We start from the raw sequence: 13,037 nt of genomic DNA, 5'->3' as shown, positions 1-13,037 counted from the left end.
CTACATCATAGCAAAATACTAAAAATTCAACATCGTCTTTTAAATTTTTAAAAAATAAATGTAAAGGATCATGGCGATTTTGAAATTCATTGAACAGAAGTAATTCATTCCACGTCTGGCTGGCTGTGATTTCTTGATAATTATTGTGCTTATTTGGGAAAACCCATTCCTAGGGCTGAAGGAGGGCACCCAAGAAAGAACAAATTTGAAAGAGGAATCACTTCCCAGTGGTTGGAGTTCAGAACTCATTGGAGAGGGATGGTTGCAGCCAACTGTGTAGTTGCCATGATCAAAGCTAGGAAAAGCAGAAAGCAACACTCCAGAGAACAGGCAAGCGACAGCCAGAAGACAGTGTCTGGCCAGGGCTGCAGGCTTGCTGCGAGGGTCCCTGCACTGTAGGTGTGTGACTTGGGCAAAGCTCAACCAAATGTCCTCACATATACATTACTGACCAGCCCTGCTGTGGCCAGAACCAAGAGAAGCCCTTCTTCCTGCAATGTCCTTCCACGCCCTCTTCTGGGAAAGTTTACCATCATGCTCACTCAGAAGGAGAAATGCTTTACAGAACTCTACCAGGATTACAGAGAAGGTATTAAAGAATGAGTTTGGAGCCAAGAGACAATACAATGATACTGTCACAGTTTTTTTCTTTAACTATTTTGGGAGCAATCCTATTGTTCTTTCATCATGTTTCAAATATTTTTTGCAGGAAATGTAGTCTTTAAGTCCAGGATTAATAATTACTATTATTTAAAATGGCCCTGGCTCTGTATCTCTCGAAAGGGCAGTCTGAATCTCAAATGAAGACTCCACAGCTGCATTATTTCCCCTTCAGTCTTTATTAATTTTGGGGGTTTTCATATTCTACTGCAAAAGTAAAAATGATAATGCAAAAAGCAAATGGTGATACTCTTCCCACAAAGCTGGGTCTCTTCCATATCAGTTGTTTTCTTTTTACCCTTTCATTCATGAATATTCAATAGATGTTTATCTCATGGCACTGTGCTGGGTAATGGGAGAAAATAAATATGACTTCTGCCCTCAAGGAGTTTACTACTGTAGCAGAAACATTTCTCCTCAAGGAAGAATTCTTTCTTCAATTTGCTTGGCTGAAGTACCTTTGCATTAGGTCAGGGTAGTACTTGGAAATGAATATTTCAATAATGCTAAATTTTTCTATTTGTGAAAAGAGGAGGAAGATAAACATAAAGAAAAGTAGAAGGATCATGATTATGAAAAAGAGACAATTCCAATGTGATATTTTAAGATTGACCCAGAATGAGAGACAGATTTCATAATTCTCAGAGGGAAGAAATTGTAATTATCTTGAGAGGAATTGAGGAATTTTAGGATATTTTACTGCATACATGTGTCTGTGTGTGTGTATTTTTTTTCTTCTGAAAGTTTTTAAATTTTTTGATTTTGTTAATTGTTAACATTAGTCTAAAAGTAAATATAGCTAGCTCAAGGTCACTCAGGTGTATTCCAGTTGCCCAAAGGGGAGGAGGGCGTAGATAGTCTAAGTCACATCAATAAAGATACAACAAGCAGAAGCATGACTGTGATGATGAAGAAATATATGTGATGTTATGAGAGTAAATTGTAAGCCCTGACCTAGTTTGGACAATAAGAAAAATGTTTCTTGGACGTTTTCTTTAATTAAACTGCAATGAGATAAGGAGTAAATTAGGCAAAGCCACTGATAGGTCAGCTGATGGTATTGTCAGGGACAGAATTTGAGGTAGAGGAAATAGCTAGATGGTGGTAAAAAATTTTTTTCTGCATAGAAATATTTATTTGTAAATTTCTTTTCTGCATTAATTTGTGCTCTTCCATCATAAAAGCCCAGTCTCTGCAGAGGATAATTATATAATCAGTATATGGTTAGTGTAATAAGGCAGGGTCTCTCAGCTGTACAGCTTTACTATTTTTCACCTTAATCTTCCTTTACATATGAAATTTATTTTCCCTAAAGTAGACATGTGCATTAAATCTGAAAATTTTAAAACTGGATTTCCCCCATAGCAAATTAGGTTTAAAATGCAATAACAGTCAGCTTTCCACACCCTATATAAATATTATTTCTAATTCTTTAACTATGCTTTGTTTTTCTATATTAAATGCCGAATGTAGACTCAATTACAGGATTTAGAAAAAATGTTTTTTTAAATGACACACTATGTTTTCCACAAGTCACTCTCTATTTAATTAACCTGCTTTATTTTCTTCAGACAATCATTATTAAACACATTTATTTAGTGAGCTAATTTTTGTTTGTTGCTTACCTGCTCAACACTAGTGGAGTAAACTCCACTAATCAGGGACCCTCCTGTCTTACTCACCACTGTGCCCCATCACTGAAAATAGTCCTGGGTCAATAAATGTCTGTTAAAAGAATGCTTCAATGAGTCATATGTTGGCAAGTATGGATACTGTGTAAAAGATTTATAGGTGTTATTATCACCCTGGCTATAAGGAGAGGTAAAAATTTCATATATATATATTATATATATATATATATATATATATATATATACAGTATATTTTTTCTGCCCTTATGCAAACATACAAATAATTATATTTTAAAAACTTATCTTTGCATTTAAATAACTGCTCAGTTCTTTAAAGTATTATTTGCAAACATTTAAAAGGACAAAAGCAGAAAAGGATAAAAGTAGTAAAAAATGAACACTATGAGATGCAAATACTGGTTACAAGAGAAAAAGACAGAAAACCTCTTTCCAGTTGAGGGAAAGAAAATAAAACTTGTATTAATGAAGTGACTGGTAAATGTATTTGTGCATTCCAGTGTGTTACTTCAGAGAAGTCAAGAACACTTTCATGTTTAATCTTATGTCTGAGGAGAATCATTATACTAAGAGATTCATACAAGATAAAAATGGACAATTTCAGCTTGTGCTAGAAAATGACTTTTATTGCATTGACATGTTCCATTTATTTTTATGATTTAAAAATGGCATGAACTCTAATTTAAAACAAATCCCATGGAACAATTAGGAAAGAATTTTACTACAAGTAATGGGAAATGTAAAATTCTGTGAAGCTCTTAAAACGAACACCAATTACTACACAAAGTTGAATAACAACCTTGCAAACCATTTGAATTAAAAACTTTTATGTGCATTCTTTTGTATTTGTCTGAATAACTTTGAGGTCAAGAAATATGGCATAACATTTGAGCAATACCTTATTTTCCCCTCATCTAATCATGAATGTAAATATATGGAGTTCTTACCTTGGTAAAGATAAATGGAAAAGATGCTAAATTCGGAGGGATTCTGGATATTTTGTGTTTATTTTTCTGGAATTATCTTTCATATTTATTTTCTGTTTTTTATTTCTTCTTTTGAGACATTCCTAGAATATAAATTGGTAAGATCAATTTGCGTCTTAGAAAATGCAACCTAAATACAGTTTTATTCAACCACATGTCATTTGCAAAAAATGAATAAATTCAAGATATTGAACAAAAACTGTCATATTCCAAACAAAAATAATGTATTAAAATTTTTCTCACTTTAGTTCATAATTAAGCCCAAACAGACATTTCCATTAATTTATCAAAGTGGCATGTCATTTTGCTATGTTTAATAAATAATCAACTTCACTTTCTAACTCGTATAATATTTAAGAAAAATGATACAATTTCTAAACAAAACTTCTTATCATAAAGAACAATTTATGGAAAATAACTTCTGTAACACTGAATATTAATAAGTTACAATAATTACTTCTCCTTAACAGCTTACACTTCACAAGCTATGAATCAAGGCTAAAGTTTATACTATAATATCATCTAATAAATAAACAATTATATTTAGTAATATTTCAAAATATGCCTGGGATAAACAGACCTTGGAATTCCATCTCTATTTCCAGGCCACCCTATTTGTTTTTGACATGCTCTACTTTAATTTTTAAGATGAATAATAGATAAAAATCAAAATTATATTAGAAATGAAAAAGGATGAGAGGACACCAAACTGAAAGCAAAGCTTGGTTTTGGTACAGGCTTTACCCCTTGAACCAAATAATTTATAGGAGCTGTCCACTCAGAAATCATATAATTCTGTGACTTCCTACTCTGACACCAACATTTAAATAATAGAATCCTTCAGAATCACAGTGATCCATGTGAGTCTTCTCTTAATGAAAGGGAGGTATGAAGCTTTTTTTGGAGTCTAACATACCCCAGATCTAGTGCTAATAATAAGACATAATTACCTCATTTAGCTTTTTTTTTTTTTCATTTAATAATGAAATTCAGTCACTCTTAAGTTTCAGGTTTGAAAAGGGCTCAGACTTTCTATACCTCATTTCGTTTTTTGGGGTTTTTTTTTTTACATCTTTATTGGAGTATAATTGCTTTACAATGGTGTGTTAGTTACTGCTTTATAACAAAGTGAATCAGTTATACATATACATATGTTCCCATATCTCTTCCCTCTTGTGTCTCCCTCCCTCCCACCCTCCCTATCCCACCCCTCTAGCTGGTCACAAAGCGCCGAGCTATCTCCCTGTGCTATGCGGCTGCTTCCCACTAGCTATCTATTTTACGTTTGGTAGTGTATATATGTCCATGCCACTCTCTCACTTTGTCACAGCTTACCCTTCCCCCTCCCCATATCCTCAAGTCCGTTCTCTAGTAGGTCTGTGTCTTTATTCCCATCTTACCCCTAGGTTCTTCATGACATTTTTTGTTTTTTTCTTAGATTCCATATATATGTGTTAGCATACAGTATTTGTCTTTCTCTTTCTGACTTACTTCACTCTGTATGACACACTCTAGGTCCATCTACCTCACTACAAATAACTCAATTTCGTTTCTTTTTATGGCTGAGTAATATTCCATCGTATATATGTGCCACATCTTCTTTATCCATTCATCCAGTGATGGACACTTAGGTTGCTTCCGTCTCCTGGCTATTGTAAATAGAGCTGCAATGAACATTTTGGTACATGACTCTTTTTGAATTATGGTTTTCTCAGGGTATATGCCCAGTAGTGGGATTGCTGGGTCATATGGTAGTTCTATTTGCAGATTTTTAAGGAACCTCCATACTGTTCTCCATAGTGGCTGTACCAATTCACATTCCCACCAGCAGTGCAAGAGGGTTCCCTTTTCTCCACACCCTCTCCAGCATTTATTGTTTGTAGATTTTTTAATGATGGCCATTCTGACCGGTGTGAGGTGATACCTCATTGTAGTTTTGATTTGCATTTCTCTAATGATTAATGATGTTGAGCATTCTTTCATGTGTTTGTTGGCAATCTGTATATCTTCTTTGGAGAAATGTCTATTAAGTCTTCTGCCCATTTTTGGATTGGGTTGTTTGTTTTTTTGTTATTGAGCTGCATGAGCTGCTTGTAAATTTTGGAGATTAATCTTTTGTCAGTTGCTTCATTTGTAAATATTTTCTCCCATTCTGAGGGTTCTCTTTTGGTCTTGTTTATGGTCTCCTTCGCTGTGCAAACTCTTTTAAGTTTCACTAGGTCCCATTTGTTTATTTTTGTTTTTATTTCCATTTCTCTAGGAGGTGGGTCAAAAAGGATCTTGCTGTGATTTATGTCATAGAGTGTTCTGCCTATGTTTTCCTCTAGAAGTTTGATAGTTTCTGGTCCAGGCCACCCTATTTTAATTTAATTAGTGAATATACAAGTATTTTAGACATACACATGACTTCTCTACAAATGCATATCTGACCCTTGTTTCACATGTATCAATAGTTCCTTTCTCATTGTATCCCCTTTAATGAGAGATCAGGTTTATAAAAAGAATGTTATTTAAGTTGATTTTATTTATGAAGGTAGATATCTTTACTCTAGCTAGGTAAGTGATGATAAATATATGATTTTCTTTGTGCAGGAAAACTAATAGTCGTGTTTTCTGCCCCCAAATAAAGTTAACAATCATGTATCATGCATTTTGTTAAGCAGTGAGGCCTCCTTCTAACACTCATTTACTTTCTTAAATTGGGACCAGGGTTAACAGTCTGAAGCAAAAGAATAAAGGAACTAAGGATATCAAAACACACATATTTTTACCTTCACTGTCAATTCCCTTACACTATAATATTTTCACAAGTAAACATTTAATCCAAAGTTTCAATAAGATTGTTTAATCTTTAGTATTGTGTTAACTCTAAACCACTCTAGAACTTAGAACTTTGTAATAGTGATGTTTATTCACCTAGTAATAACACTAAAAATAACATCTAAGATAGTGATTCTCATCAGGAGCAATTATGGTTCCCAGGGGGCATCTGGCAATGTCTGGAGACATTTTTGGTCCCTACTGAAGGTACTACTGGTATCTACTGGGTAGAAGCAAAGGAAGCTGATAAACATCTCCATAGGATAGTCCCCATAACAAATAATTTTCTGGGTCAAAATGTCAATAATACCAAGATAGAGGAAGCTTGACCCAAATGTCTTGATCTGATTTTAAAATATGTCATTTTAAAGGACTAAATGGCCTTTAGATCAAGACATTCAGGTCAGCTTCCAAATTAGAAACCTTGTAGAGACAAGCTGTGTGATTGTTTTTATACTTGGCAAAACTCACACTCACATACGGGAAAATTTTCAATGTCACCAAATTGGTAAATTAAAGTGATCATTTCTGGTAAAGTATATTGGTAACTATTTTCCTTAAATAGATTATAAGGAATAGCTTAGAAGATATCTGAAAAGAACAGGCTTTCTATGCTCTCTGAGAAAATAAACAGAATTGCTGAAGAGAAATACATTTCCATAATTTCATCATTGCACCAGGAAATTGCATCTCGAAAACTTCAAGTGTCTGAGGTATACAGTACAAATTGAACTAAACTGAAGCAAGATATCAGGCGTTAACAGTAACTGCTTTTCCAGACACCAGAGAGAGTTATTGGAAGTGTGCTGTAGAATATCTGGGAAACCATGACTACATTTCTTATTGTAGATTAACACTGGAGAGCCAGAGCCAGGGGTGTGACATATTCAATATTTGAGCTTATCCATCATCCATCCCAATCTACTTCCTCTGTAACTTCCTGTACTGCAGAAATTAGAAAGCAAAGAAATGTATTCCCTGAGTTCACAGCAGCTAGGTTTCTATATGTGATTTAGATTTCTATCAGATGTATTCATATGAGTTCTGAATTGAAAACTGAATTAAAGTAAGGGAGAGAGAAGAAAGCTCAGAGAAGGAGACAGAGAGAGAGAGAAGAGGATACAAGAGCAAGGCAACCACTTAGCGGGAGAGTAGAGTGTGTAGGTACTTTGGAGCCAACAGTTCTGGTGGTTTCTTCCTGATCTTCAGATTGCAGAGTGCAGGTAAGGTGGCTGCCAGTTTGTGCACCAGCTGCCTCAATCTCAATCTCTGGTGTTGACCAAGTAAAATGTGTAAAGATTAATGTCCTGTGTGTGATCATGCTCTTATTTAAAATAGGCAAAATATGGAAACAACCTAAATGTTCCTCAAGAGTGGGTCACTTAGATAAATAAATGTACATTAATAGAATTTATTTAAATTCACCTATAAAAATAATATAGATCTGTGTTAATTGTCAAGGAAAGATGTGATGATACAAATATTCAGGCATGCATTTTTTAACAAATATTTATGGTATACCTACTGTATATTTGGTAATGTAATATATATTGACAATGACAAAATAGAAGTATTTCCACCAATTATATAAATTAATATTTTGAAATTCATAAGGGATCTTTAAATGAAAAATGTTGTGAAACTGTATGAACAACAATAATCTATCATTAAAAACATACCTGGGTTTGCATATTCATAGAAAAATACCTATGAGGTGATTTAGTAAATATTACCAATAGATATTTCCAAACTATATAAATAAAAGCTACTACCTTATTTCACATTTTTTTTTTGCATCACACTTTTGTTTGTATAGGCAGAGGAAATAAATTATTTCCATTTTAAAGTGGAATGATTTAAATATTTGTGATATACTTATAACCATCCTTTATCTATAATACACTATTTCCTCTCAAGTTCAACTTGTCTGATATGTGAATAGATAGTCTTTATACACATGTATGTATATACCTGTTTCCTTATATGTGTGTCATATTTTATATATCTCTTACTGATGTTAATATAATATACTTTCTTAAGTTGCAACAGAAATAAAAAGAATCAGGTAACTACAATTCTAAGTATGTTGTAAAAATTCCAATATGCATTTCTTCCAAATGGCTATACGTTATCGAGCATTTATAATGTGCAAGACATGGTTCTAAGTACTTTAGATGAATTCCCTTAATTAATCCTCACCACAACACAATACACTAGATCCAAAGCCTAGCACCTCTTTATGTAATAGGAAACTATCACTCAGAGAACCTAAGTGCCTTACTCGGTGTTTATGGCCAGTCCATGATAGAGTTTTTTGGCCTGAAAAAAAATCCCACAACATAAGAGCTATGAGTTGAGTCTATTTGGTGTCTTACTGAGGACTATAGCTCGAGAGACAGCTTCTCAGCTAGCTCTGAGAAACTGTTCTGAAGAGGAATGGCAGGAACCACGTAAATATGAACTGTTTTGCTGGGGAAAACATGTAGTCAAGCATAGAACGAGTGCTTATTGCTAATCACAAAGAACAGACATCTCAAGTAAATCATTTTAGTGCTTTTCTATGTATGGGAAGATACATGAATCTAGGATTGTTTAAAATTTTCCTTAGAAATGTATTTTAACTACCTAGGGGTTAGTATATCTAAAGCACATGGTACTTTCTGTTCTTCTCCATCCTGAATTCCCCTCAGGCACACTGTCGGTGGGTGGGCAGCTGCAATGGCTAATAGCTTGATCCTTATAGAACTGGAAGGGTAGGCAACATTTTTTTTTTTATAGGACATAGAATTGAAAAGAGTTTTCTAGAACCTCTGAGTCCGTATTTTAAAATACTATATCTTTTTTATTTACCTATTATTTTATTTTGGGTACTTCAAAATTATCTTCCAAAACATTGTTCTTTCATCTTCCAAGAAATAAAAGATTCTTATAAATTCCTTACACCATTGTCGATGCTGATTAACTCAACACGATTTCAACTTCAGGCTATGTGCTAGTATAGTATAAGCCCTGACATTTTTCTTTTCTTTTTGTAATGCAAGTGCCTGACTTAACCTTTGATTGCCCAGGCATTCACTTCAAAGAAGCATCCACTTCAAAGATGGCTCTCTCCAATACACATAACACCAGCCACAGGACTAGGTAAAGAGCCAGACCTCTTTGTTTTAAAGATCTTGGTTGCTTTTGATAACTGACCTTTGGGCCATTTGTTTTCTCTCTTTCCGTATTTTAAAGTTCCAATCTTATGTTTTAAATTCACCAATAAAGAGTGAGGTCTTGAAACCCTAGGTCCCCACCGTCAACCCCAATAAAAGTAGAACCTCAGACTCATGCATTCTGTCCCTCTTTCTCTCTCTTTCTCTGTACATGTGACCACCCTATGGGGCCCCAGATGTGCCATGTAATATTCAGGACTTGTAAGTAATAAACCTTTTCTTTTTTCAAGCTTCCTGATGGTTATTTCTGAGGACGTCTTGTAATCATAAGAACCACAAGGGTGGGTCCAGCCATGATATTAGTTATCAACAGGCTGAAACCAGCACAAAACAAATATGAATATCTATATTTGTCTTCTCACAGAATGATGAAGAGGCATAAGCTTACTGTGAACATCTTCATATGTGTTGAGTTTAATGTGTTAATTCATGTTAACCTCATGATTGCAGTGAAATTCTGCTGCTTGTCATTCACAAAGCTATGTAAGCATATCTATTTTGTTCATCATCATTTCTTTCTGCCATACAAAATATCTTTTCTTTGGAATCTCTATTTCTCCACTTTGGTGATTAAGTTTTAGAAACAAATAAAGGAGCGTATCACCATGGCCCCAGAAGGTTATTATATAAGTTGGTAGCAATATCTCATTGTCCTTCAAAAGACTTCTTAAGAACAATAGATAACTATGTGACTCTGAGGGAAAAATTAACATACATCTTGAATTTGTGCAGTAAAGATTTGTCTGTCTTTTCTGTTCAACTTCTAATTAGCCTTCTGTCTCTAATTGTCTGTGCGATTCTTAGGAAGTCATATCCTTTCAAAGAAAAAGTTAATGATTGAAAGTTACCATCTTATTAGCCAAGTGACTGATGTTAGATAATTGTATTGTGAAAGATAACAGCTACAAATAAGAGCCTTCTTACTTTCACCAGCTTAGCACTCTTTCTTAATAAAACATCAAAATGTTACCTCCCAAACATCATTATTCACACTTTGTGTTATAACTAAATAATAAAGGAACAGAGCTGACAGTAAGATATGAAGAATGCTAGCGTTAAACGTGAATGTGGTTGTATTTTTTCCCCTGAATTTGCAAAAACGCTAAATATATTAGTGCAGACCTAAGGCAAATGCAACCAGATGAACTTTAAGCATGATATACAGAGAGTAATCTTTATGAATTCCAAAACCAACAAGAATATGTTTATTAATACAATTAATTAAATATGGTGTTCTCTGATTTCTAGACTGAGTAATTCAAATAATGTAAAAATCCATGTGCTAAACTATACATTGTACTAAGCACGTGGGAATCAAAATTGAAAAGGTGAAATCTCTGCCCTCAGTGTAGGAAATGTGCCCTCTAACAGATAAGAGAGAGTCAATGCCATGGGCTGCGCTCCTATATGCAAATTCTTTACACAAACTGTGAGTAAAGGAATATCAGAGAAGGTGCTATAAGAGCTAAACTTTATGGATCAAAAGAATTTTGTCAAACCAAGAGGGAAAAAAAAGAGATTAATTCCAGGCAGAAAAAATAGTATAAAAGAAGCAGACATGGTGAAACTACATGGGGCATTCACAAAATAATGTGCACACCAGTGTAACTAACATGGACAGTGCATGGCAGCAAGTGATGGAAGATCAAACTAAAGGTAGATTAGTGATACATTACGCAATTTAAATTACCAGCTCTGTTTTAGAAAGATAACTCCAGCAGCAATTGGGTGTTGTGGGAGCAGGGTAGGAACAAAGTCCAAGGATCATTTTCGAGTCTATTGCAGGAATCTAAAAGAGAGATGATGAGAGAGCCTGAGCAAGTTCCAGTGGAGGCTGAATGGGGGCAGAGGAAGATCCAGAAAGGCTTGGAGGTAAGGTCAACATCAAGGTGTTCAGCTTCATGGGGACATTTCGGAAGGAGACAGGAAAACTTCAGCTTTAAAAAATGTGTGATGCTTTGAAATCTTCCATTCTTTTCATTTGATAACATCTGTATTGGACAATCAGCACCATGCCTGACTTGCAGATAAAACAACTGAAACTCTGATGTCAAGTAGTTTATCTAGTTCACACAGAAGATGTAAATCTAAAAACAATAGCTTTCTTGACTATTATTCTGACACTCTTTTCCTACAATAGCTTAAGTAATTTTTATGTAACCAAGAAAAATCGTAGGAAATATTAGTTTTCCATTTGAAAATGTATCTATATCTGTCTATCTACATCCACATCTATATCTGTACCTATAACTATCATCCATCTATTTATCTTTAGCATAATCCTTAAGAATAGGAGAAATTATGATCTTAAATTCTGCAATAAATTTCTTCAAAGTAACAGTTTTATTATTTTTATATATTTTATTCTCACAGTGGGACTTCTGATTTCTTCTGTATGATTCCTTGCCCAGCCTAGACAACCATGTTCAGAAGCTTCTGGAATGTTCTGACAAATATTCCATATATTCTACTTCCAGCATTAACTCCTGCCACTCTAAACTAAAATTACCTAAAGTAATCCTTCCACTTCTCATAGAGTTGTTGTCAAGCAACAAAGGACAGTTTAGACCCAGCCCACTAAACATAACATTTTATTTCAATTATGTCCTTGTTATGGTTTGGAAATTCTTATGGTCATCAATCAATATTCCTAAAGTAATTTTAAACCTAGAATGTAAAATACAGTTTTTAAGCCATTACATTACTATTGTAATAATAATAAACTAGAATTTGTTGAGTATTTTCAAGTTGTCAAACAGTGTCATAAATGCTTTGCATGCATTATCTCATTTAACCCTCACCATGGATACATTATTAGTATTATTATTATTATTGTACAACCAGAGCCGCAGAGGTTTAGAAATATTAAACATATATGTCAAGGTCACAGAACTATGAGCTGTCAAAACTAGAACTCAAACCCACTTCTGTTTGAACTTAAAGTTAATTGTTATATTATATTGCACTAATATTATTGTCTATCAAAAGTCCTCATTCAAATTTCCTACCATAGTGCATAGTAAAATATAGGCACTAAAACTAGCTTTGATTTAATGTCACAGTTGCTTAAGTGAGACAATAATTTTGTTGAAATAAATACAAAGATATTGAAAACAACAATGCAAGAGGTTTAATAAAAGTATTATTGGGCTTCCCTGGTGGCGCAGTGGTTGAGAGTCCACCTGCCGATACAGGGGACACGGGTTCGTGCCCCGGTCCGGGAAGATCCCACATGCCGCGGAGCAGCTGGGCCCGTGAGCCATGGCCGCTGGGCCTGCGTGTCCGGAGCCTGTGCTCCACAACGGGAGAGGCCACAACAGTGAGAGGCCCGCATACCGCAAAAAAAAAAAAAAAAAAAAAAAAGTATTATTAATTGGGAGATGCATGTACAAAAATCAACTTTTTGAATTAAAATCCAGTGGGCATAATTGCTTTCCTTACTCCTCTCTACCCATAATTGTGATGGAAAACCAGACAATAAGCAAGCCGTAGATCCTCTATTTCAAGAAATTCTTGGAAAATAGAAGGTGGATGGGGTATTATCTGCTAATAAGAAGGAGCAGAGGGAACTACAAGCAAAGCCACATCATAGAATATTCTAAAGAAAGTCTCAAATGACGGTAAATCATGAAAAGCAAGAAGGGAGGTGCAAAGACATAGGATCTTCTTTAGCATTTTTGAGATCTTTATTCTGAGAATCTGCCCAT

The 13,037-nt window shown here is 34.5% G+C and overlaps 1 long non-coding RNA gene across 1 annotated transcript in view; it reads left to right on the top strand.

Moving 5' to 3' along the window:
- LOC132597615 (uncharacterized) overlaps nucleotides 1–12,236 on the top strand; it is a 57,317-nt gene extending 45,081 nt beyond the window's left edge. Inside the window, exon 4 of the long non-coding RNA XR_009564621.1 lies at nucleotides 11,116–12,236. This is a non-coding gene — a long non-coding RNA (uncharacterized lncRNA). The remainder of the gene's footprint in view (nucleotides 1–11,115) is intronic.
- Nucleotides 12,237–13,037: the final 801 nt, after the last annotated feature.

The sequence above is a fragment of the Globicephala melas genome, chromosome 7, assembly GCF_963455315.2.
Source record: "Globicephala melas chromosome 7, mGloMel1.2, whole genome shotgun sequence".
Lineage (NCBI taxonomy): Eukaryota > Metazoa > Chordata > Mammalia > Artiodactyla > Delphinidae > Globicephala > Globicephala melas.
This window is presented reverse-complemented; position numbering and strand designations above follow the sequence as displayed.